The following is a 27097-nucleotide window of genomic DNA, read 5'->3' on the forward strand; positions in this document are numbered from 1 at the left end:
TGACTGAATCTATCAAGAAATGATTCCATGTATGAAGATTCCATATATGACTCACTAGCTGTAGCACTGTTCCTCTCACCTTTGTACAATTTCAGCCAGAGATGCTCTGTTATTCTGTAATGCACTTTATGTAAAAATTAAGGACTCTGGCTCCCTCACTGTCAATGTCCTCAACTCATCTTCACTGAGAGAGAAAAAAAGTCATACCTATTTAACACAGAGGCTTGAAGGCCTAGCACGGGAAGCCCGTCTTAATGTCATCAGGGATGGAGCATATTGACAACTGGCATACATTTTCCTCGTGGACCATGGAACCTCTAAGCACCCAATGGTAAATCTGTAGATAGATCACCATGTGCTTCCATCTGAGGTTCCTTCGGTCTCCAGGAAGGAGCTTCGCTCTGGTTCACCCACACAACAGCATCACGACTGGACCCAGTGCCCTTCTGTTGGTTTCCGTTTGCTAGAACCTTTGGCACAGGAATTGCTGGTGGTGCAGAGTTGGACGGGGGTCGTAGTCGGCTGCTGGAGTCAGAGGAGTAGATGAGGTAGGAGTAACCACCCATCTCGGATCTGCCCCACCCTTCATTTCTGTATAGTCTGTCCATTGGATCCTTGTGTCTTAATCCTCATTCTTGAGGTCCCAACCACATCAAAATGTGTCTTGGCACAATCCAGTTTCTCTACTTGCATTTCAAATGTTCCATTGTTATCATCTGAAACACTTCATGTTTCCCTTTGACTCCTCTAGCCCCAGAGGAAGCTAAACTATTTGCTAGGATCTCTTTTCCCCAGTAGAGGCTCTCTGCCTCAACCAAGACTAGGATGACCTTAAAGAAAAGGATGACCAATAAGAGGCTGCTTACTTCAGAAAGTGATTTTCCTTTTTCTGGAATTTTTGTTTATGCCATTTTCTTACTTTCTAATATATTTTAAGTATGTGCTTTTTCGGTAGTTTATTTGCCCTTTTTTTTTCCTTTAGTGGCTGCAATAAAAGTGTTGGCTTTCTGTGACCTACTACATCCTGCCCAAAAGCAGACCTATTCAAGTTATTTTAACATGCTGATATATGTCTGCTCCACCTCATTAATGCCTCTGTTCAGTACAGCAAAAGGGAAACCTGTGACAATGTCACTTTTTTGGTGAAGGGATAGAAATAAATATAACAGTGTGTTTTATAGGGTCTGGAAACAAACTGTAACCCTTTTCATTGGTATATATTTAAAGATGCAACCAAGAGACATAAAACTTAAAAAAAAAATCAAAAATACTAAAAGAGACAAAGTTGAAAGTTATCTAGTTACCACAACCTATCTTTTTAACACAGGAATTGCTAATGTTTGTGTAAATATAATTAATGAGTTGACTCATTGGAAAAGACCCTAAGGCTGGGAAGGATTGAGGGCAGGAGGAGAAGGGGACGACAGAGGATGAGATGGCTGAACGGCATCACCGACTCGATGGACACGGGTTTGGGTGGACTCCGGGAGTTGGTGATGGACAGGGAGGCCTGGTGTGCTGCGATTCATGGGGTCGCAAAGAGTCGGACACGACTGAGGGACTGAACTGAACTGAATTAATATTTTTATTAATAGAATGTTTAAGAACTGACTTCTCACTTTCATGTATGTCCTTCACACATTGAATAGCCGACTGTCGACTGAGGGTGAGATGGAAGTGTGTTGCCTGTGTTCGCACATCCCCACCTTGCCCTGGCATACACATACACCAGCCACGTGACCATACACGACCGATGGCACTGATGCCATGTAAGTTTTATTGGCTTACCCTTTTCTGTTGTTTGCTTTAAGGACACAGATTAACACTCTTACCAATTGTTTTGTGTGTGTGTTCTTTTTCAAATAAGCTTTTTATTTTGGATTAGTTTTAGGTTTACAGAAATGAAGTCCCCATATACCTCTCACCCAGTTTCTTCGAATATTAATATCGTACATTCACACCATGCATTTGTCAAAACTAAGAAGCCAACGTTGACACATTATATTAACTCCAGACTTGATTCAGATTTCAGTAGTTTTTGACTAATGCCTTTTTGTTTCATGATCTAATCCAGGATACCACTTTGTATTAAGTGTTTTGTTATTTTTTTTAATTGATGTTAAGTTTCACATTTCTTAATTCAGTGTCCTGTTTGTGCTTTTATGTAATCCTTTAGCTTTTATTTGAGAATTGTTTTTGAGTGCCAAAGTGTCATGTTTTTCATACTCTAAACTCCTAGGCAGACCTCTGAAGACAACTTGTCCTTTATTTATGACACTATATATCAATATTAAAGTAACTGAAAATATTAAAAATAATACTTACTTTGTGCAGAGTCCATGAACTCCAACCGGAACACATAAAACACATAAACGTCAAATTTGAGCAATAAACTTTGATTGATTTTTACATTCCATTTAGGGCACTATTTTTTTTCTGTATAGAATCTCATGGAAAATCTTTTAAAATATTGTTTTATAAAAAATCATTTCCTATGGGATCTGGAAGTTCTTTAGGTAGATTTTTAGTAAAATGTCTGAACAATTTAAATACTATTTCATATTGTCAGAATGATGAATGTTTTTAAATTATTTTATTACAATGATTTATCACCCAAGTTTACAGTACTCTGAGCATTATTTTTTTTGCTTCAACTGAATAACTAGCATTTTTCTGTTTTGTTCTTTTCCTTGTTGTGTACTCTACTCTGGAGCACTTTCAAATTTCAAAAAAGGTCTCTTATTTGGGACCCATTAGTGAATGGGCATGAGCCATATGTTCAATGAAATAAGTATTGTGTGATTGAGGATTAACTAAGGGAAAGGATCATGGTTCTATTAAAAGCAGCAAGATATTCCTGGAAAAGCTATGAAAAGATGCTTTTCCATTAAGGAAAAGCACTTATCAGTGCTGCCAGTCCCAGTAAAGATTCTCTACTTTAATATGAAGCAGACATTTCTTGTACATGAAGGAGGGCATTAGGCTTGATCACACTATAACTGTCTGCCAGGTAGGACTCTGACTTCTGGAGGTAACTTTGTAGCTCTCATCAACTACAGAAGACTGCAAAACTTGGCACTGTTCAAGTGGGCGGCCATGCCCTGATTAAAGGTCCAAGCCTACAGATCCATTTATAAAGTTTTGGCATTGAGATGATTTAGCCCAAAGAGAAAATTATTAAAGCATGGGCCCCACACTGGTGGCTTGAAGTCTTATTTTGTTTGGCCCAGAGAGAATGTTTTGTTTGTTGGTTTTTAATGTTGGAATTAACTGCTTAACTCTTAAATGTTGGGAGATCACATGCCTGAAATCTGAATTGCCCTCATTTCTACAAGTCAGTGAAAAGCTAGAGGGCTCTTTTTCAATGGGGCATATCCTCTCCAGCCACACACAGTGCCCACCCCACACGATTGTTTCCCTGCCCTGCAACTACCAGTTACCATCACTCCTTACTCAGCTGTTTTCCTATGATGAAAAGGCTCTGTCTCCATGGTGTTCTTCAAAGTAGGAAAAGGAGCTGTGCTTGAGAAGGCAGTGTTCCTCACTCAGTGATGTCCCCAACTGGCCTTGAGGATATTTGACCTTGTGACCTTGGGTAAAAAGGTGAGGTCATGTTCACCAGAGCATAGCAACTCACTATCCCAACTCTCAAATTGGAATTGAGATGCAAGTCCAAACAGTGACTTTAACCCTATCACTCACAGTAATGGCTTAGTGGGTTTCCCAGGTGGTTCAATGGTAAAGAATCTGCCTGCCAAGCAGGAGATGCAGGTTCGATCCCTGGGTTGAGAAGATACCGTGGAGGAGGAAATGGCAACCCGCTCAAGTATTCTTGCCTGGGAAATACCATGGACAGAGAAACCTGGCAGTCTACAGTCCGTGGGGTTGCAAAGAATTGAACACGACTGAGCAACTAAACAACAACAACGATAGCTTTGTAGTTTTATGCCTAGACACTGCAGCTAGACTGCCTCAGTTCAAACTCCCACTCTGCTACTTATAACAATGTATGCTTAGGCCAATTACCTAACCTCTCTATGCCTCAGTTTCTTCAATGGTAAAAGGAAAATAAAAAGAGCTCTTACATCACAGAGTTGTTGCAAGGATTCTATGAGCCAGCGTGTGGGAATCACTGGAAACAGAGCCCAGTACAAATAATGTGTGGCCCAGAAGGATGAGCTGGTACAGTTGTTACTCACTTTCTCATTGTCAGTTCAGTTCAGTTCAGTCACTCAGTTGTGTCTGATTCTTTGTAACACCATGAATCGCAGCATGCCAGGCCTCCCTGTCCATCATCAACTCCCAGAGCCCACCCAAACTCACGTCCATCGAGTCGGTGATGCCATCCAGCAATCTCATCCCCTTCTCCTCCTGCCCCCAATCCTTCCCAGCATCAGGGTCTTTTTCAGTGAGTCAGCTCTTCGCATGAGGTGGCCAAAGTATTGGAGTTTCAGCTTCAACATCAGTCCTTCCAATGAACACCCAGGACTGATCTCCTTTAGGATGGACTGGTTGGATCTCCTTGCAGTCCAAGGGACTCTCAAGAGTCTTCTCCAACACCACAGTTCAAAAGCATCTATTCTTCGGCACTCAGCTTTCTTCACCGTCCAACTCTCACATCTATACATGACTACTGGAAAAACCATAGCCTTGACTAAACGGACCTTTGTTGGCAAAGTAATGTCTCTGCTTTTAAATATGCTATCTAGGTTGGTCATAACTTTCCTTCCAAGGAGTAAGCGTCTTTTAATTTCATGGCTGCAATCACTATCTGCAGTGATTTTGGAGCCCCAAAAAATAAAGTCTGACACTGTTTCCACTGTTTCGCCATCTATTTCCCATGAAGTGATGGGACCATATGCCATGATCTTAGTTTTCTGAATGTTGAGCTTTAAACCAACTTTTTCACTCTCCTCTTTCACTTTCATCAAGAGGTTCTTTAGTTCTTCTTCCCTTTCTGCCATAAGGGTGGTGTCATCTGCATATCTGAGGTTATTGATATTTCTCCCGGCAATCTAGATTCCAGCTTGTGTTTCTTCCAGCCCAGCATTTCTCATGATGTACTCTGCATATAAGTTAAATAAGCAGGTTGACAATATACAACCTTGACATACTCCTTTTCCTATTTGGAACCAGTCTGTTGTTCCATAACTGTTGCTTCCTGACCTGCATACAGGTTTCTCAAGAGACAAGTCGGATGGTCTGGTATTCCCATCTCTTTCAGAATTTTCCACAGTTTATTGTGATCCATACAGTCAAAGGCTTTGGCATAGTTAAAGCAGAAATAGATGTTTTTCTGGAACTCCCTTGCTTTTTCGATGATCCAGTAGATGTTGGAAATTTGATCTCTGATTCCTCAGCCTTTTCTAAAACCAGCTTGAACATCTGGAAGTTCATGGTTCATGTATTGCTGAAACCTGGCTTGGAGAATTTTGAGCATTACTTTACTAGTGTGTGAGATGAGTGCAATTGTGCGGTAGTTTGAGCATTCTTTGGCATTGCCTTTCTTTGGGATTGAAATGAAAAGTGACCTTTTCCAGTCCTGTGGCCACTGCTGAGTTTTCCAAATTTGCTGGCATATTGAGTGCAGCACTTTCACAGCATCATCTTGTAGGATTTGGAATCGCTCAACTGGAATTCCATCACCTCCACTAGCTTTGTTCATAGTGATGCTTTCTAAGGCCCACTTGACTTCACATTCCATGATGTCTGGCTCTAGGTGAGTGATCACACCATCGTGACTATCTGCATCATGAAGATCTTTTTTGTACAGTTCTTCTGTGTATTCTTGCCACCTCTTCTTAGTATCTTCTGCTTCTGTTAGGTCCATACCATTTCTGTCCTTTATCGAGCCCATCTTTGCATAAAATGTTCCCTTGGTATCTCTAATTTTCTTGAAGAGATCTCTAGTCTTTCCCATTCTGTTGTTTTCCTCTATTTCTTTGAACTGATTGCTGAGGAAGTCTTTTTTAATCTCTCCTTGCTATTCTTTGGAACTCTGCATTCAGATGGGAATATCTTTCCTTTTCTCCTTTGCTTTTCACTTCTCTTCTTTTTCCAGCTATTTGTAAGTCCTCCTCAGACAGCCATTTTGCTTTTTGCATTTCTTTTCCATGGGGATGGTCTTGATCCCTGTCTCCTGTACAATGTCATGAACCTCCATCCATAGTTCATCAGGCACTCTCATTGTACTGCTGTATAATTTATTATATATGACTCACATTGTCTCCTAATTTATAACTCATCCTGGTGTCTGGTCTTCATGTTGTGTACTCTGTACCTCCTGGGGTCCACATCGGCTTTAGGGTTTGGCCATGTATTTGTGAATTGAAGAAGGTAAATAAGGCATGAATAGCATGCATTCAGAAATGATAGGGGACTTAGAGATCATCTGGTTGGCAGACTTTGTCTGTGGAGGGCCAGATTGTAAATATTTTGGCTCTGTGGCCATATGGTTTCTGTGGCAACTACTCAACTCTACTGTTGTAGCACAAAAGCTGCCATACATCCAGAATGAATAGGTGTGGCTGCGTCCCAAGATCTTTATTTATGGACACTGAAATTTGAATAGCATTTAATTTTCACATATCGTGAAATATTATTCTTCTGTTGTTTTCCAACCATTTATAATGTAAAACCCAGTCTTAGCTTATGGACCATAAGAACAGGTGGAAGGTCAGGTTTGGCTGACCCCTGATCTAGTCCCAAGCTTACAAACTCCAGTACTTTCAGCCGGAAATTCCACCTGGGAATTTTTGGTTGAAATGTGATGCTTCTGGGGCCCCACTCCAAACCCACTAAGTAAAACTCCAAGTCATGGGCTATGGAATCTTTATAGTGAACATGTGTGTGATCCCCACAAATGTGCCGCTAGGAATCATACTTTGGGAGACTACCCAAGGCCTTCTAATTAGTATGGAGAACTCACAACCCTCTTCATAGAGCTAGACATGATTTACCGAGACTGAATACAACAGGCACCACATTGCAGAAGTAAATGGGATCACTTGTGAACCTCAATTGTTTAAAGGTATTCCTTACATTCTTTTTTTTTTTTCAAAGTACCCCATCCACAAAGGTCATTATTTCCTTTTAGTGTGTTGGAGGGATATGGTATCATCTTGAAATCACCCTAATATCACTGCACATTAGAGAAACTTCACTTTGTGTCTTCTGTCAACATAAGAACATGTGCATACTTACTGACACATTCTTTGTGATGACAAAAAAAAAAATCTGAAAAAAAATTTATATCTGATGATGGTTACTTGAAATTTTATGCCACTATGTAAAGAATGTGTTACAGCTACATGTACTGCACTGGAGAAGGGATGTTAAGCACATACTAACAAGCGAAAAAAATAGCAAGAGACAGTAATGCATACAACATGATTCCACTTTCATTAAAAAAAGGAAATACACTGAAGACACTGGTTAATCTCAGGCAAATAATACTACAGAGGGAAGTGTAAGATGAAAGACATTTAACTTCTCCTTCAAACATATCTTTATTGTTTGACTTTTTGTAGGACTGATTTTAAAATAGAAAAAAAAATTAAGTGAAAAAATGGAAACAAAAAGCTTGAATAAACCTTCATAGCCTGTTTGTTTGGGATAGGAATCCAGGTTCCCTGATAAGAAAGAGACATCTGCTTCTGAGACTCACCAACTTGGAGAAAGTAGAAAAATTTAATAATGTGAATCTGGCTGCAAAATTGCACAATTATCATTTTCCTTTGCCAACTGAAGTCAACAGTTCAGGAGAACTTTTGATATGGAATTCCATGATATAAATCTCATCTAAAGTCAGGTAGAACCCTGACTTTGAGCGAACTCCTGCTTTGGCTAAACAAGTCAGAAAGGCAAATCATTCTGTTTCTGTGGTCTTTATTTTTAATAGGCAGCTGTTTGTTCCATTATAGTAAGTCTCTTCAAAAAGTAATCCATCTAAATAATTGCTGATTACACAGCTCCTGTTAGACTTCCACTTTGCCCTGATATTTTTTCAACAACAGATTTCTTAAGAACTGTGGAAACCACCACTACCAAATGTTCGTCTAAATTATTCTGTCTCATTTGGACACATTTTCGTATAATTACATTGAGCATTAGATATCATGCTTTCTGAAGTTAAGAGAGAAAACTAGATGAACCAAATCTATGATGGAGTTCCGAATTAAATATACTTAGCTCAAAGTGAAAATTTCAATATAAAAAGGTGAACTTCTTTCTCTAATTGCAATTTATCTATTTGTTCTCATACCATTTATTGAATGTTTACTATGTCAGAACCTGTACCAGAAAATGTATATGTGTTATCACACAAAGGGATCAGCTCAGAAAAGTGAGATGACATGTAGTCACACACAAACAATTGCACAATCAGAGATTTAATTCAGGTCTTCAGTTCAGTCGCTCAGTCGTGTCTGACTGTTTGTGACCCCATGGATACAGCACGCCAGGCTTGCCTGATCACCAACTCCTGGAGTCTACCCAAACTCATGTCCATCGAGTCAGTGATGCCATCCAATCATCTCATCCTCTGTCGTCTCTTTCTCCTCCTGCCTTCAATCTTTCCCAGCATCAAGGTCTTTTCCAAAGAGGTAATTATTTCCATCAGATGGCCAAAGTACTAGAGTTTCAGCTTGAGCATCAGTCCTTTCAATGAATATTCAGGACTGATTTCCTTTAGGATGGACTGGTTGGATCTCCTTGCAGTCCAAGGGACTCTCAAGAGTCTTCTCCAACACCACGATTGAAAAGTATCCATTCTTCAGGGTTCAGCTTTCTTCACAGTCCAACAGTCACATACATACACTACTACTGGAAAAACCGTAGCTTTGACTAGATGGACCATTGTTGGCAAAGTAATGTCTCTGCTTTTTAATATGCTGTCTAGGTTGGTCATAGTTTTTCTTCCAAGGATGAAGCATCTTTTAATTTCATGGCTAAAGTCACGATCCGTAGTGATTTTGGAGCCCAAGAAAAAAAGTCTGCCACTGTTTCCACTGTTGAAGTGATGGGACTGGATGCCAGGATCTTAGTTTTCTGAATGTTGAATTTAAGCCAACTTTTTCACTCTACTCTTTCATTTTCATCAAGAGGCTCTTTAGTTCTTCGTTTTCTGCCATAAGGGTGGTGTGATCTGCATATCTGAGGTTATTGATATTTCTCCCAGCAATCTTGACTCCAGCTTGTGTTTCCTCCAGCCTGGCATTTCTCATGACGTACTCTGCATATAAGTTAAAAAAACAGGGTGACAATCTACAGCCTTGACGTACTCCTTTCCCTGTTTGGAACCAGCCTGTTGTTCCATGTCCAGTTCTAACTGTTGCTTCTTGACCTGCATGCAGATTTCTCAGGAGACAGGACAGGTGGTCTGGTATTCCCATCTCTTGAATAATTTTCCACAGTTTGTTGTAATCCACACAGTCAAAGGCTTTCGCATAGTCATTAAAGCAGAAGTAGATGTTTTTCTGGAACTCTCTTGCTTTTTCGATGATCAGCTGGATGTTGGCAATTTGATCGCTGGTTCCTCTGCCTTTTCTAAAACCAGCTTGAACATCTGGAAGTTCATGGTTCATGTATTGCTGAAGCCTGGCTTGGAGAATTTTGAGCATTACTTTACTAGCATGTGAGATGAGTGCAATTGTGCGGTAGTTTGAGCATTCTTTGGCATTGCCTTTCTTTGGGATTGGAGTGAAAACTGACCTTTTCCAGTCCTGTGGCCACTGCAGAGTTTTCCAAATTTGCTGGCATATTGAGTGTAGCACTTTAAAGCATCATCTTTCAGGATTTGAAATAGCTCAACTGGAATTCCATCACCTCCACTAGCTTTGTTCATAGTGATGCTTTCTAAGGCCCACTTGACTTCACATTCCAGGATGTCTGGCTCTAGATGAGTGATCACACCACTGTGATTATCTGGGTAGTGAAGACCTTTTTTGTACAGTCCTTCTGTGTATTCTTGCCACCTCTTCTTAATATTTTTTGCTTCTATTAGGTCCATACAATTTCTGTCCTTTATTGTGCCCATCTTTGCATGAAATGTTCCCTTGATAGCTCTCATTTTCTTGAAGAGATCTCTAGTCTTTCCCATTCTGTTGTTTTCTTCTATTTCTTTGCATTGATCACTGAGGAAGGCTTTCTTATCTCTCCTTCCTATTCTTTGGAACTCTGTGTTTGAATGGGTATATCTTTCCTTTTCTCCTTTGCCTTTCACTTCTCTCCTATTCACAGCTATTTGTAAGGCCACCACAGCAACCATTTTGCTTTTTTGCTTTTCCTTTTCTTGGGGATGGTCTTGATCACTGCCTCCTGTACAATGTTACAAACCTCTGTCCATAGTTCTCCAGGCACTCTGTGTATCAGATCTAATCCCTTGAATCTGTTTGTCACTTCCACGGTATCATCATAAGGGATTTGATTTAAGTCATATCCATACTTTCTTCAATTTAAGTCTGAATTTGGCAGTAAGGAGTTCAGGAACTTATATGCAGAGTACATCATGAGAAACGCTGGGCTGGAGGAAGCACAAGCTGGAGTCAAGATTGCTGGGAGAAATACCAATAACCTCAGATATGCAGATGGCACCACCCTTATGACAGAAAGAGAAGAAGAACTAAAGAGCCTCTTGATGACAGTGAAAGAGGAGAGTGAAAAAGTTTGCTTAAAGCTCAACATTCAGAAAACTAAGATCATGGCATCCGGTCCCATCACTTCATGGCAAATAGATGGGGAAATAGTGGCTGAGTTTATTTTGAGGGGCTCCAGAATCACTGCAGATGGTGATTGTGGCCATGAAATTAAAAGACACTTACTCCTTGGAAGGAAAGTTATGACCAACCTATACAGCATATTAAAAAGCAGAGACATTACCTTGCCAACAAAGGTCTGTCTAGTCAAGGCTATGGTTTTTCCAGTAGTCATGTACTGATGTGAGAGTTGGACTATAAAGAAAGCTGAGCGCTGCCACGTTGATGCTTTTGAACTGTGGTGTTGGAGAAGACTCTTGAGAGTCCCTTGGACTGCAAGGAGATCCAACCAGTCCATCCTAAAGGAGATCAGTCCTGAGTGTTCATTGGAAGGACTGATGTCGAAGCTGAAACTCCAGTATTTTGGCCATGTGATGTGAAGAGTTGACTCATTTGAAAAGACCTTGATCCTGGGAAAGATTGAGGGCAGAAGGAGAAGGGGACGACAGAGGATGAGATGGTTGGATGGCATCACTGACTCAATGGACATGATTTTGGCTGAACTCCAGGAACTGGTGATGGACAGGGAGGCCTGGCATACTGCAGTTCATGGGGTCGCAAAGAGTTGGACATGACTGAGCAACTGAACTGAACTGAACCGATCTGAGCCACAGTTAGTTCCCGGTCTTGTTTTTGCTGACTGTATAGAGCTTCTCCATCTTTGGCTGTAAAGAATATAATCAATCTGATTTCTGTATTGATCATTTGGTGATGTCCATATGTAGAGTCTTCTCGTGTTGTTGAGGAGGGTGTTTGCTATGACGAGTGCCGTTCACTTGGCAAAATTCTGTTAGCCTTTGACCTGCTTCATTTTGTATTTCAAGGCGAAATATGCCTGATACTCCAGGTAACTCTTGACTTCCTACTTTTGCATCCCAGTCCCCTATAATGAAAAGGACATCTTTTTTGGGTGTTAGTTTTAAAAGGTCTTGTAGGTCTTCATAGAACTGTCAACTTCAGCTTCTTCAGCATTACTGGTCGGGGCGTTGACTTGGATTACTGTGATATTGAATGGTTTGCCTTGGAAACAAACAGAGATCATTCTGTCGTTTTTGAGACTGCGTCTAAGTACTCCATTTCGGACACTTTTGTTGACTATGATGGCTACTCCGTTTCTTCTAAGGGATTCTTGCCCACATTAGTAGATATAATGGTCATCTGAATTAAATTCACCCATTCCAGTCCATTTTACTTCACTGATTTCTAAAATGTTGATGTTCACCCTTGCCATCTCCTGTTCGACCACTTCCAATTTGCTTTGATTCATGGACCTATCATTCCTGGTTCCTATGCAATATTTCTCTTTATAGCATTGGACTTTACTTCCATCACCAGTCACATCCACAACTGAGTGTTGTTTTTGCTTTGGCTTTGTCTCTTCATTCTTTCTGGAGTGATTTCTCCACTGATCTGCAGTAGCATATTGGGCACATACCAACCTCGGGAGTTCATCTTTCAGTGTCCTATCTTTTTGCCTTTTCATGCTATTCATGAGGTTCTCAAGGTAAGAATACTGAAGTGGTTTGCCATTTCCTTCTCCAGTGGACCATGTTTTGTCAGAACTTTCCACCATGACCCATCTGTCTTGGTGGCCCTACACAGCATGGCTCATATTTTTATTGAATTAGACAAGGCTGTGGTCCATGTCATCAGATTGGTTAGGTTCCTGTGGCTGTGGTTTTCATTCTGTCTGCCCTCTGATGAATAAGGATAAGAGGTTTATGGAAGCTTCCTGATGGGAGAGACTGACTGAGGGGGAAACTTTCATGTTTTGATGGGCAGGGCCATGCTCAGTAAATCTTTAACCCAATTTTCTGTTGATGGGTGGGGCTGTGTTTCCTCCCTGTTGTTTGACTGAAGGCCAAGCTGTGGTGGAGGTTAATGAAGATAATGTTGACCTCCTTCAAAAGGTCAAATGCAGGCACTGCTGCACTCAGTGCCCCCCATCCTGCAGGAGGCCACCACTGACCCACGCCTCCACTGGAGACTCCTGGACACTCATGGGCAAGTATCAGTCAATATCTTGTGGGGTCACTGCTCCTTTCTCCTGGGTCCTGGTGCACACAAGGTTCTGTTTGTGCCCTCCAAGAGTCTGTTTCCCCAGTCCTGTGTAAGTTCTGGTGGCTCTATGGTGAGGTTAATGGTGACCTCCTCCAAGAGGGCTTAGGCCATATCCAGGTCTGCTGTACCCAGAGCCTCTGCCCCTGCAGCAGTCCACTGCTGACCATACCTCCTCAGGAGACACTCAGACATAGTTCTGTCTCAGTCTCTGTGGGGTCTCTGGGTCCTACTATGCACAAGGTTTTGTTTGAGCCCTCTGAGCATCTCTGGTGGGTATGGGGTTTGATTCTAAATGTGATTTTGCCCCTCATACCATCTTGCTGGGGCTTCTCCTTTGCCCTTGGACGTGGGGTATCTTTTTTTGGTGGGATCCATCATTCTCTGGTCAACTGTTGTTCAGCAGTGAGTTGTAGTTTTGGAGTTTTCACAGAAGATGAGTGCACGTCCTTCTTCTCTGCCATTTTCCAGGTTAGGCAGCAGCTGCTGTTGCTCCAGGATTCAGGAACATCAGCGCAATGGGGTTGCCGTGTTTCCTCTCAGTCTTTTGTGTGGGGTGGGCAAATGAGGAAGCAGTGAGAAAGGTATGCAATGCCCCCACCGCCCTGCTAGTCTCTGGCCATAGTGGCTCATTGCCTTAGCAGGCTGCCCTCTGGCCACAGCAGCATCTGGGGCATGTCAGTCTGCCACCACCGCCCAGGGGCACTGGCCCTGCTCAGTTGCGGCCATGGCTTGGGAGAGCATGGAGGGGCTGCCCGGTCCTGAACTCGGAGTCTACGTATGTATTTAACAAACATCGTTGCAGCACAGTGCCAGGCACTGTTTTAAGGACTTAATGAATAGTAACACATCAAATCCTCAACAATTCCAGATCGTCTGAACCATTTATAGGTGAGTTCACTCACTCAGAGGGAAATTAAATGACTAATGGAGCTGGAATTCAAACCCAGACCATCAGACTCCAGAGTCCATGCTTTAAACCACCACACTAGATGGCCCCTTCTGTCCTAAAGATTTGGTTACCCCCAGCGCTGGGCTGCTTAGGAAGGCAGACAGACTCATAAGAACAGAAATGGAATGAGTTAAGTGCTGAAGTCAACAGCAGTGGCTATGTAGCATTTGGAACTCTGTTATATCGACTGAAAATCCAACCCAATGACTTCAGAAAAAAGGAAGAGAGGAAATTTATTGTATCATGCTTTGGACTGAATTTTATATCCACAAAGCTCATATGTGGGAGCCCAGAGTGACTATATTTGGAGATAGGGCCCTTAAGGAGGTAATTAAGGTTAAATGAGATCATAAGGGTAGGTTTCTGGTATGATGGGATTAGTGTCCTTATAATAAGAGACACCAGAGACCTTTCTTTTTCTCTCCCTCTCCTTCCCCACTTCTCCTCCTCCTTCTACACAGACACACACACACACACATCCCACACCCCAGCATAGAGGCTGCCTGTAAACCAATAGAAAAAGCCTTTGAGTGACACCTTTGCTGGCACAGCACCTATTTCCCAGCTTCCATAACCGTAAGAAATAAGCTTCTATTGTTTAAGTCACCTAGTATATGGTATGAATTTTGTTATGGCAGCCTCAGCAGACTAAGACATATTATGGCAATGAAAAATCCTAGGACTAATCTAGTTCAGACATAGATGGATTTGGGGGCTCAAATGCTAACACAAGACTGTGGCTCTTGCGTTCTCCCTCTCTCTAGCCCTCCCTCTGTCCCTTTCTGACCTCTCTTGTTCTGCTTTCCCCTGAGTGGACTTTATTCTCAACTCAGCACACTCTGCATGCTCCCAGCTCTCAGGCTGACCTAACAGCTCTCAGTCACTAGCCAGTCCTAGGGATTTGGGTGCACCATCCCAATGAAATTCCAATGAGAAGAAGGCATCTCTCTTCACCCACAGCTGCAACAAAAGGGTTGCAATCAAGTCATGCAGGGCTTGCTGGGGTCAGATACTACCCCCACCACAATCACTGTGAATTGGCTAAACCTGAGTTACCTATCTTCCCCCGGAGCCAGCAGCCTGGGGTCCGCCCCCTTTGAACTCTGCGGGCTGTACCTGGAGGAGCCTGAGGACCCAGGAGGAAGTCAAGGTGGCTGCACCGGGTGAGAGGAGGTACGCAGACCCGCAATGCCAGAAGTCCACCACTGGGTTTGTTATTAACCTCCTTGGTCACTCAGAGGCTATGCATTCAAATGACTTGAGGGTTTGTAAAAACTAGATGCCAGAGGCTCACCCTTGGCCATTCTGATTAGACGGCTTTGTTCAGAAGCCTTTGGAGAGTGCAGACACCAGGGCTCTAGTCTGAGACACTGTTCTTTTTTCATTTTGTAGCTTAATGCTGAGATTCAGTGTTTTTAGATACAAGTGATTGGAACCTAACAAGAATGTGATTTGTGATTAAATGCATGTTTGATCTTCGTCCCTATTTCTGGCACAGACCTCCAAAAACCCTTGAATGTCCTAAGTGATAAGAGTGATAAAGGTGCCTTAATATTCCCCCTTTTTTTTGGAAGGTATACTTTTTCAAGTCATATTTGTTTACTTTTTATTTGTTTGGCTGCATCAAGTCCTAGTTGTGGCATGTGAGATCTTCATTGGGTCCTGCGGAATCTTTGGTTGCTGTGCAGTCTTCTGTAGTTGCAGCATGCAGCTCCAGACTTCAGAGGCTCAGTAGTTGCTGCTCGTGGGCCTAGTTGCTCTGTGGCATATGCGATCCCAGTTCCCTCCCTGACCAGGGATGGAACCTAAGTCCCCTGCATTGTAAGGCAAATTCTCAACCACCGGACCACCAGGGAATTCCTGAGGTGTCTTAATATCCCTAATAACCACCTTTCAACCACACCTGAGTTTATGTTAATATGACCTCTAGTCCCTTCTGTAAGCACTTAAGGATGCTGTTGTTTGCCTGGGGAACCAACCAAGTGATTAGAGGGTTGGAGATTTCAATCCCACCCCACCTCTGGGGAGGGGAGAGGAGAGGGACTGGAGGTTCAATCAATCACCAATGGCCAATGATTTGATCAATCTAAAGCCTTCTTAAAAATAGTGAAGATAGGGTTTGGAGAGCTCCGGGTTGGTGAACACTTGGAGGTTTGGAGAGAGTGAGGCACTGAGAGAGGGCATGGAAGCTCCACTCCATTTCCCCGTACTTTTCTCAATGCTGTCACCTACCTGGCTGATCCTTAGCTATACCTTTTTATTATAAACCAATAATCTAGTGAAGGGCTTCCCTGATGCCTCAGGCAGTAAAAAATCTGCCTGCATTACAGGAGACACAGGTTTGATCCCTGGGTTGGGAAGATCCACTGGAGAAGGGAATGGCCCGCCACTCTAGTCTTCTTGCCTGGAGAATCCTATGGACAGAGGAGCCTGGCGGGCTACAGTCAATGGGGTCACAAAGAGTCAGACACGACTGAGTTACTAAGCACACATGCACAATCTAGTGAGTAAACTGTTTCCTGAGTTCTGTGAGATGCTAGTTGGAGTCTCCAATCTCTAGCTGGTTGGCCAGAAGCACAGTTAACACCTGGGCTAGTGACTAGCATCTGATGTGGGGGAAGATGGTTTTGTGGGACTGAGCCCCTAATCTGCAGGAGTTCATGCTCTTCTCCAGGGAAGGTCAGAACTGAGTTGAATTGTAGGCCCCAAAGCTGGTGTCAGAGAATTCCTTGTTAGAACTGCCCCCTACCACACACACGCACATTAGAATTGGTGACCAGAATTTTTGGAGAGACTTCCAGTTCAACCACTTTATAATGTTTGTGTAAAATACTCCTACTAAGATGTCGCTGTGTACCAAAAATTACATTCCTTTTCCTATAAATTAGCAAGTAAAGGAAATAAAATTGTCCTGTGAAAAACAAATTGTAAGATACACAATCAATGGATTAGAGTATAAATCTGCAGAGCAAACTAAAGGAGCAGAATGGAGCTTGAGGCAGGCAGGACAGCAAACATGCAATGCATACTCTTATTTGACTTTTGTAACTTGTCATTTACACGTGGTGCTGAAAATACTCACTTCCAACAGGAAAAATACTACATTGTACTTTTCATCTACACACAACTTTCTCCTCCAAATATTGATCACTGTTAAATTTGCTAATTTTAACTGTCACTGATAGATATCATTTCTTTGTTTCTGGATTTTATTTTGTTGAGTCTGTGAGAAATAAAAATGGGAAAAAATCTAAATGAAACAAACAGCAGAGTAAAAAAAGCAGATAAGAAAGAATACAGAGCTTGGGAAGACTGGGAAACCTCATTCTACTGAATTTCCTAGCTGAAGAAGCAGCCTGGAGAGTCAAAGAAAAAACAGAATGCATCTCACTGGGGACAGCGGTTGTTCAGTTCGTGGAAGTGCCCATATATGTATGAAAATGTGTATTAACAGAGGAATGAAATCTTACTCTGAAACTGCTGGGGAAAGAAATGGAAGTGATCATTCAAGTTGCATTAGGAAGAGAGTTGCAATATCCTCTTAGCAGCAGAAAATAATTCTGGCCTACTTTTAAGCAGAAATGGAGTTTGGTTAAATGAATAAAGTTTAGCTCATAGAAGCACCGTAAAACCAGATAGCCAGGCTTAGAATATGGACAGAAACAAGGTCAGACCAGACCCAAATCGTGCTACAAGCCAGTGAGATGAGATCATCACTGCTGCCTTCATGGGAATCTGGACTGGGCATTTGGCTCGCCCAGCCCTGCACACTGAGTGTCATTGCCACATGCCTGTTTTACAGTCAGTGTAAACAGTGACTTCATGAACCACAACTCCCACTTACAAAGAAAGTTAATTGTAACCAAACTGTATTTAATTTATCTTAAAAGTGTACAATTTACCAACATCGAACACAAATGAAAATGCTTTCATTTTAACACCCAGTAATTCCACTTTGGAGTATGTGTCCTGGTGAAATGCACTGAGTATACACAAGGATCTCCACACCCAAGAATGCTCTTTGGGAAACGGTCATCCTCAATTTTTTTTTTTTAATTGATGCCATAAGTGCGGATTTTAAAAAATGCTTAGAAACTACCAAATGGCCAAAGCTGGGATAGAGAAAAAATAATTTCTAAAAAATCAGTCTGAATCAGAAGAGAGATTCCAAATATTTTCAGAAGCCTGGAACACTAGGGTAAACCCCACAAAATGGAGTATAACAAAGGTGCTTTTTTTTTTTTTGGTTCACTTTTTAATAACGAGCTGCATTGAGTACAAAATAAAGAGGGCTTGACTTGTGGGGATATTTCCTGAGAAAATAACTTGAGAAGTTGAGTTGACCAGAAACTTAAATGCATGTTACACGGCAGCTATAAAGCAACTCTGTCCTTAGGTTACACCCAGCCTCCTGTTCAGTTCAGGAGATGGGAAATTGACGAACCCGGGAACCCCTCAAAGTAGTGAGATGAAGATAAGAAGTGAGCTATGTTATATGAAAGAGAATTGAGGGAAACATTAATATTTAGGTTGAAAATAAAGAATAAGGGAAGCTGTAACTCTCTTCAAATATTATGTGGAAGGCAGAAAAAACCCTTAAAACCACAGAATTTCAGCTAAACATGATCTGTATTCCTCTAGGGGATAAAATGTAAGCAAGTGTATAGAAATTACATAAATATGGGTTTTGTTTTATATAAGAACAAACTTTCTAGCATCTGTAGGTTTCTAGTAGTTTAGTAAGTTACTGAGCTTCTCACCACTGGAAGTAATGATGGCTCTCTTTGAATTCTGTTGGGTGAGAGATTTTAAATGTTTAAACTTTTCTGCTTAATACTCTTTTGCATTCAAATTGTTTACTTTTCAGATAAGAAAACAGGCTTTCGGAGCAAAGAAAAAAGAATACTAATAGCTTGGTCAAAGTACTATGTTTAATACCTAACGGATCTTAATCAGAAGCCTTTGGGCTTAATTACAAAATAACCTAGTTTTTGTCTCTCTCTCCTTTTAGTCCTGATCAGTGGGGCTGTTCCTTTCCCTGTTTGGATAGCATCTTGGACCAGCCTGTGACTTTACAGGTTAAATTTAATTAGTAGTAGTACATTCACTTCAAATCACAAGCACAACCGAATTTGTGACTTAAAACATCCATTATTGTGTTATCCTCAGAGTTTAAACTTGATTTAAAGTGAAAACTCTCCAGCCTTCACATCTCCCTTGGCCTGCCTGCCTTTGGTTGCCTACCTGCAGCACAAGAAGGCTCATGGAAGGAGGAACAGGGGGCAGAAGAAGCTTTTCCCTAACAGACACTTTTATAAGACCTCTGCCTGTGGAGGAAACGAAGCCCACTCCAGTATTCTTGCTTGGAGAATCCCATGAGTAGAGGAGCCTGGCGGCCTACAGTCCATGGGGTCGCAGAGTTGGACACGACTGAAGCGACTTAGCATGCAGCACGCATGCCTGTCTTCAGGAGGTTGTGGGGTGGGGGGCGGTGAGGTGGGCTGATGCTGACACATTCTCTCACGGGGACCCTTCCATCTCTGGGGACTCCCTCACAGACCCCTCCACCCAACTCCTTTATCATGGTCTGGGCCCCAGCTTTGGCTGAGCCTCTCCACCCGAGCCGGAGTCCCTGCCCCAGCCAGGATAGTCACATGTGCCTACCATCTCCTTTTCCTGGCAGACCATGCCCTCTGGTGAGATCCCTTTAAAGACAATCACAGCCATAGTTTCCACAGCTCATCCCCAAGGGTCACGTAAGATACAGGGTGAGTGCTGTTACTGCCCAGAGGCAGCTCTCGGCTCTGTTGTCATCAGCTGCTCTCACTTCCTCAGGCTTGAGGTGGACTGCAGTCCCTGGGGCTGAGGAACACCTATTATTCTCCCTGAGTGGTTCCAGGGAAGCCCCTCTCACCAGGCCTGGCTTCGGGAGGCTGTGCCAGCACGCCCCTCCACACAAGGTGTTGGCAGGGGCGGGGAGGTGAGAATGCTGTTCTCACCTTGGAAAGTCTCCTGACAGACCTCCAAATCCCAATCTTTTTGTTTTTTTTTATGTCACTACTCTGAGAGAAGGACCCAGGTAAAGAGCTCATAACTTCAAAGGACTCGAATATTCTTGTTATAATTTTGCATTTTGAAGGTATGTTTTATCTGGTAGCTAGTATACCTTGATGCCCTGCTCAAAACGTTCAATTAAATATCCCTATTATGCTCATTTATTACCCTCACAAGCCTATTTGATAAGCCTCAATATCCCCATTTTATCGGTAGGAAAAACTGAGGCACAGAGAGATAAAACAATTTTGTCCAGTCCATGGTAATTTCAATCATGTCTGACTCTTTGTGACCCTATGGACCATAGCCCACCAGGCTCCTCTATCCGTGGGATTCTCCAGGCAAGAATACTGGAGTGGGTTGCCATTTCCTTCTCCAGGGGATCTTCCTGACCCAGGGTTACATGTCTCATATATTGGCAGGTGGATTCTTTACCACTGGTGCCACCAATTGTGAGACTGGTTATACATCCAGAATCTGTTATCCACATCTGCATCATACTATGATGGGTAAGCAGGTTGTGTTGTGCAGAAGAATCAACCTACATGTCTTGTTTTCCTTGTGGGAGCAAGAGGAGGAGGATTGTTTGCTGCTGTGCAGTTAGAACCAATCATCAATTTCCAATCATCCTTTTTCAGTCAAAGCGAAATGAAGTGAAGTCACTCAGTTGTGTCAGACTCTTTGCGACCCCATGGACTGTAGTCTACCAGGCTCCTCCGTCCATGTTATTTTCCAAGCAAAAATACTGGAGTGGGTTGCCATTTCCTTCTCCAATTTAAAGACAAAGGACCACAATAAACATTCATTGAGCACTTACTAAGGGCACTTACCTGTATTGTTTCATTCCTTTCACTTTTCCCTTTCATGCATTGGAGAAGGAAATGGCAACACACTCAAGTGTTCTTGCCTGGAAAATCCCAGGGTCGGCGGAGCCGGGTGGCTGCCGCCTATGGGGTCGCACAGAATCGGACACGACTGAAGCGACTTAGCAGCAGCAGCATAACATAAATGTAGTACGTCTTCCATTTTATAGATGAGAAAAGACTTGAGGAAAACACTGGGAAAAGACAGAAGCCAACCTTCTTGTTCCTGTTGCAGCTTTTTCTAGTGCTCAGAGTTAGCTGGTCCAATTCCGCAAGTCCTTAGGGCTATATTTCTTCTCATCTATCAAATGGAAGAATAACATCCATCCTTTATAGGGTCTTCCCTGTAGCTCAAAAGGTAAAGAATTTGCCTGCAATGCAGGAGAACCGGATTCGATCCCTGGGTCAGGAAGATCCTCTGGAGAAGGGAATGGCAGTCCACTCCAGTATTCTTGCCAGGAGAATCCCATGGACAGAGGAGTGTGGTGGGCTACAGCCCATGGGATCGCAAAGAGTCAGACACGACTGAGCAACTAACACTACTACTACTACTTCATAGGATCCTTGTGAGGTCAAATGAGTCAATGGATGGGAAAGAACTTTTAAAACTCACAAAGTACTGTCTACATTCAGGGAATCATTATGACTGTGTTATTCCCATCCCACAAAGGCAGCTGCTGTAGGTAAAACTGCAAGTTCATCCTCTGCCAAGTGTCCCGTGACAGGGACCACAGTGATGCTGTCCAACAGGCATGGCAGAAGAGAGACTGTGTCCTGAAAATCATTTAAACAGGAAACATAGTTAAAACCTTCAGAAATGGTGTTGTAGGGCTGAGACAGAGCCAAGATGAAAAAACTTTGGGATACTTTCTTTGCTCTTGAGAACGATTCTAAGGCTTGAAAATCAGAGCCAGGTGGAGGAAAAGGGAGTAAGTTCACAAAAGACGAGCAGAAAGAGAAAAGCTCAAACTCACAAATTTGGGGAAAGTGAGCATAGCAATACAGATAAGTATTTTTAAATCCACTCAAAAACTGAAATTCTAAGCTATGGGTGGATGTTTGCAAACACAACAGCTGCTGCATTCCACAGTCTACAAGGGAAATAATGGAAACTTTCTTTTCTCTTTTCCAACAAGACACAACAAAAGCAGAGCTGATGTAATTAATGAAAAAAAGATGGCTATTTAAAACAGTGAAGGCACTGAACAACAGAATGGAATGGAAATGAGGCCCACATTTAGGGACAATTTGTTATTTATCTGCTGTTCTTTTAACACACACTGCGTTCTGCTAATAGTCCCCTCTCCAGGTTGGTTTGCGATATAAGCATGAGAAGTTAGATGCTATGATATAAGCAGCGGGTTGATGGAGTTATTCCTTGAATATTAATTAACGTAGTCCATCCAACTTGAAGACTCTTACAATTGAATACTTCAACTTAATGGATCTGTTTTCAAATTCCCTTTAATGGCCCTTCTGTGACCATAATATCCACTTTTCCAGACATCCTAAGTAGAAACCATCATGGACAATGTATGTAAAATCCCCCAAGGATAGCATATGGAGGAGAAATTGTGGATTGCCAAATTCAGCAGCTCTGGAGAGAGTGTTTCTGAATTAAACTTGAGTCTACAGGGATTACAGTTCATTTATGACTGGCAAAACATATCTTCCCAATTCTGAAAGATAAATCCCACTGATACATATGCGGATTTCACAAGTGTTTCTCAAAAAACACAAGACAAAAAAATCTTTCCACAAAATGCAGAAGTTCCATGATATTTTGAAATTATGATAAGTCACAGGTTATGTTGGCTCTCACTGTTAAATAGAGAATTTTGTAAGTGCTGTACCAACTCTGACCCGAGGAAACTTGGTTCAGAAATTTCATGCTGAGATGTTAGGGTAAAATGACTGTTTTGAAAAACTTAAAGGGATTGACAAGGCAGTGACTACAGTCTTTGGTGTTTTAAAGATAAATTTAAAAACTTCAAAAGTTTGGGGAGGAAGGAACCAGAGTGTTAGAAACTTTTTCTTTTGCCAAATAAGATCAGCTTTAATTTTATTTTTTTAAGAAAAAGATAATAGATATAAGTGATAGCACAGACACAGAGTTTAAGGTGCAGTTCTTTAAATTAATGTACTTAGCTTCATGAAAAATCATCCTGGTTTATCTTCATGTTCTGATTTCATTGTGGACCAGGGAAAATATTGTGGCAAACCAGAGCTGGTCTGTGAACCCACAATTGAAAACCACTAGCTTGATTCACTTCATTAGAATGAGCTGGTTCTCTACCCTAAGCAACCATTAAAATCTAATTCAAAAGCTTTCAACATCCAGCAAACTCCTGTAATTTAGCACAAAGTGATTAAATCTTCTAGTGAATGTTTACATTTATTGGTGAATGATATTGTATTCTGTACCCATGCAATAAATTTCTTGGAATACTATTTATTTTTTAAATTTCCAATTTCAAGGAGCTGATATAGCTAAAATTTTAACCATCTTTAAATATTTAAGACTATTATTTTAACTTGAAATGCTAGTAAACTTCTAACTTACATGCACAGAATATTTATTCTTATCCTGAATAGAACTTTTTTTTAATACTCTTTTTTTAACAGGTTAAGTCAAACCATGAACTCCAAGAATCTACTAAGATTGCTTGTTTATTGGCACTGTCTTGTATTTGTGTTGGATATTTAATATTAATTCTCCTATAAGCAGAGAATTAAGAAATTGTATTACTTAGTGATTTTTGATGTTGCAATATTTCTAAATGGGATTTGGAATTATTTTAAAAGAACTTAATTTTATTAATTCTGGTGGAGTAGATTTCCATTGGAAATGAAAGCTCTAAAAATCAAATCTTACTCTGTACCTACTTTTGAAAAACTTTATTTGGGATCCTTATATTCAGGAACACATAGTTCTTTTTCCTGCCTGTTTGAAAATTAATATTAGCACCTTGACACTTTAAAGAGAAAGAACTGGTTAAATTTTCCCTCTAGCAAGTCCCTTGAGCAGTCTTCTTGAGTATTAAATTCTTAAAGGCCAAAGAAGGAGGGTATAGTATTCCCTCCCTACCCTGTTATTCTAAAGACAATGCACTCTTAAATTTCATCCATTCACACAAACTAAGTCTAAAATCCCAAACCAGGTAATCCACACCTCCTACCCCTCAAAAAATCCCATAGTAGATTAATCTGAATCTTTGAAAGTAAGGGGAATGCTAATGAAGAGACTCTCACTTTTTTACCGACATCAATTCATGAGTGTTTGAATTTTTATTTTACAACAAGCTTGTCTTCCTTTTGTAATGAGTAAAAATCTATCAAGAATTGTTTTTGAAATCTGTGTTTTCCTGATTCTGTAAGAACTATTCTTTTATTCTCAGGAATAAATAAAACAGATGGGAGGTGGAGGTAAAAACCCAGAATACATTTCTTGAACTAAAGAATGATTGAATATAGAACTTGGCACTGCATCAAAGCCAGCAGAGATCTGTTATTTTTTCTAAACATTTACTTTTCAATTCATGCTGCTGCTGCTAAGTCGCTTCAGTCGTGTCCGATTCTGTGCGACCCCATAGACGGCAGCCCACCAGGCTCCCCCTTCCCTGGGATTCTCCAGGCAAGAATACTGGAGTGGGTTGCCAGTTCCTTCTCCAATGCATGAACGTGAAAAGTGAAAGTGAAGTCGCTCAGTCATGTCCGACTCTTAGCGACCTCATGCTAGTAACTCCCAAAGAGCAGCTGCCATTTGCTGAAGTTGTTGAAGTTTGGCTACATTATCTGAGAACCAGTAGAGGGCGCCATCAACCACATTCTAGCACTTTTGGGAGAGGAAAAACATCAGTTTTGTTGGTAAAAAATGCACAACAGGGTCAGAAGTTTTCAATATGAAGCTTTCCTCTTCGAAGCTTCGCATAATTGACTCAATATTCAAGTCAGAGAAAAAAGTATAAATAAAAATAATATATACAAGATGTTGGTGTTATAAAACTTCAAAAAATAGAATTTCTTAGAAATTACATTAAAAATTCTTCTAGTTGATTTACTTAATACAGATTCTTCTTTATGTTATAATATTGGGACAAAAACCTCAAAAAGTTATCAAATCTCAACATGGTAAAATCCGTATATTTGTAAAATGACTGTGGTCTCTTTCTATCACTATGTTTGGAACTCTTAAAAGTCTCAAATACTTTTTTTTTGCCCCAAAATATCCTGTGGCTTTCATTCTGTATATTAGATTTTTTAATGTATGTTTTCTCAACTAACAATACCAGTTACAGTGTCATAGAGTTACTGCAACTAGTGCCTTTCACAGTTTACATAGAATATTGAAGCCTGATAAGTGATTATTGCTGCTGAGTTTTCCAAAGATAGTTTAAAGTTTATTTTCTTTTAAGGTATGGTTGACTTGTGAAGAAAAGACATTATAGTTTGGAGGTAGAATGTACAGATATCTTGAAATAATAAAAAATCAGTCCTTAGGAATTCCCTGGCAGTCCAATGGTTAGGATTCAGCACTTTCATTGCCAGGGCCCAGGTTTGATTCCTGGTGGGGAAATGAAGATCCCACAAGACATGCAACACAACCCCCCCCCAAAAAAGAAAAATCAACCCTTTAGAAGAGAGAATAGGGTTAAGCTTGGTAATTCCAGAATGGATAAATGGGTAGATATAGAGTTATATGCAACTCAAACTAGGGAAATGTTTTCCTATAAACAGAATTTTCTCACACAGAAGTGATTACTGCAGAAGTTGATAAGTTTACCATCATTGGAACTATGGAAATGGATTAGATATTCACTTGATGAGAATGTGCTAGAGATTTAACTTCTTAAATTTGCAAGAGAACTATACTAAAGTTCTAAGAAAAATTTTAATTCTTTAAAAAGATTTTAACTGGTGATAGTGTTATATTAAAATTGTGAGATAGTAGGAAAATCCTGGGTGATGTGACAGATTAGTCTAAAACAGTTAGTGGCTTAATATGACCACTTCTTTTAAACTCAGGCACTGGTCCAATGTTGTTTATTGATGGCTGGAAGTTGATTTTCCTTTATACGGAGATTCAGAGACTCAGCTTCTGTAGGTCTTGTGGCTCATCATCTCCCTGGGTGCTGAAGTACTTTGTTTCCAGCAACGGGAAGGAGAGAGAGAGAACAGGAAATGTACACCTACTTCTTAACTAATCCTGGAAGTGACACAGGGACTTCTGCTCCATATTCCACTGGCAAGAATAAGTCATACAATTCTACGTAAATTTAGGGAGAAAGAGAGGCACAAACTTTGATGCAGTTAGCTGTCTTTTCCACCATCCAATCCTCTGACCACTAAACATTTGTGAATACCCTTCCTCTTACCCATGAAACAAAGTCATTTCCCCTTCAAGTCAACTCAATATTACATTCAGTAACTTCTTGATCCAACTCAAAGTTCAGAAAAATCTCTGCGTCCCCTCCATCGGGTATGGTTGCAGCTCTTCATCATCCAGTGTCTATGTTTGTTTCCTAAAATAGATCGCAACATTGGCTCAAATCTTGACCTTGCATCTGTATCCTTGGACACTTTACAGTGTCTGGCTCACTTGGGATAAAAATTTGCACCCACCCTTTGACTCTGAGCTCAGCCACATGATTTGCTTTGACCAGTAGAAGACAAATTGTAAGCAGGAGTTTGCCCTCTGCTACTAACATGAGAATATGCTCAAGGCTGACCTACAGAGAGATGAGAGAGACACATGAATGAAGCAGAGCCAGTTGGCCCAGTCAAGGTGTCCTAGGTCAGTTGACAGCTAGCTGAGCTTCAGATATATGAGTAAGCTAAGTCAAGACAGAGCCACCTGGCTAAATCTCAGCTGATCCTAGACACATGAGCAATAAAGGTTTAATGCTGTTTGACACTTAGGGATAGGTAATAGTTTATGTGCAGCCATATTGTGGTAATAGATAATTGATACCTTTCCCAGAGTCTGAAATGCAGTACTTGGATGCAATCTCAAAAACAACAGAATGATCTCTGTTGATTTCCAAGGAAAACCATTCAACACCATGGTGATCCAAGCCTATGCCCCAACCAGTAATGCTGAAGAAGCTGAAGTTGAATGGTTCTATGAAGACCTACAAGAGCTTTTAGAACTAACACCCAAAAAGATGTCCTTTTCATTATAGGGGACTGGAATACAAAAGTAGGAAGTCAAGAAACACCTGGAGTAACAGGCAAATTTGGCCTTGGAGTACAGAATGAAGCAGGGCAAAGGCTAATAGAGTTTTGCCAAGAGAACGCACTGGTCATAGCAAACACCCTCTTCCAACAACACAAGAGAAGACTCTACACATGGACATCACCAGATGGTCAACACTGAAATCAGATTGATTATATTCTTTGTGGCCAAAGATAGAGAA

General features: G+C 41.2%; 1 protein-coding gene across 9 annotated transcripts in view; it reads left to right on the forward strand.

Annotated features, from left to right (window-relative positions):
* The window catches only part of METTL25 (methyltransferase like 25), a 316231-nt gene that overhangs the window by 143055 nt on the left and 146079 nt on the right, over nucleotides 1-27097 (forward strand). For 2 of the 9 annotated variants that reach the window (XR_014083322.1, XR_014083321.1), the window contains exon 13: nucleotides 14841-14937. The exons of 4 other annotated variants lie outside the window; for them this stretch is intronic. The gene's annotated coding sequence lies outside the window, so the exon portion shown is untranslated. Of the gene's footprint in view, nucleotides 1-14840; nucleotides 14974-27097 lie in introns of all 9 variants that reach the window. 3 more of the 9 variants (XR_014083327.1, XR_014083324.1, XR_014083325.1) reach the window with 2 other exon arrangements.

This window comes from Giraffa tippelskirchi, chromosome 4, assembly GCF_054371585.1.
Source record: "Giraffa tippelskirchi isolate mGirTip1 chromosome 4, T2T-mGirTip1v1.2.pri, whole genome shotgun sequence".
Classification (NCBI taxonomy): domain Eukaryota; kingdom Metazoa; phylum Chordata; class Mammalia; order Artiodactyla; family Giraffidae; genus Giraffa; species Giraffa tippelskirchi.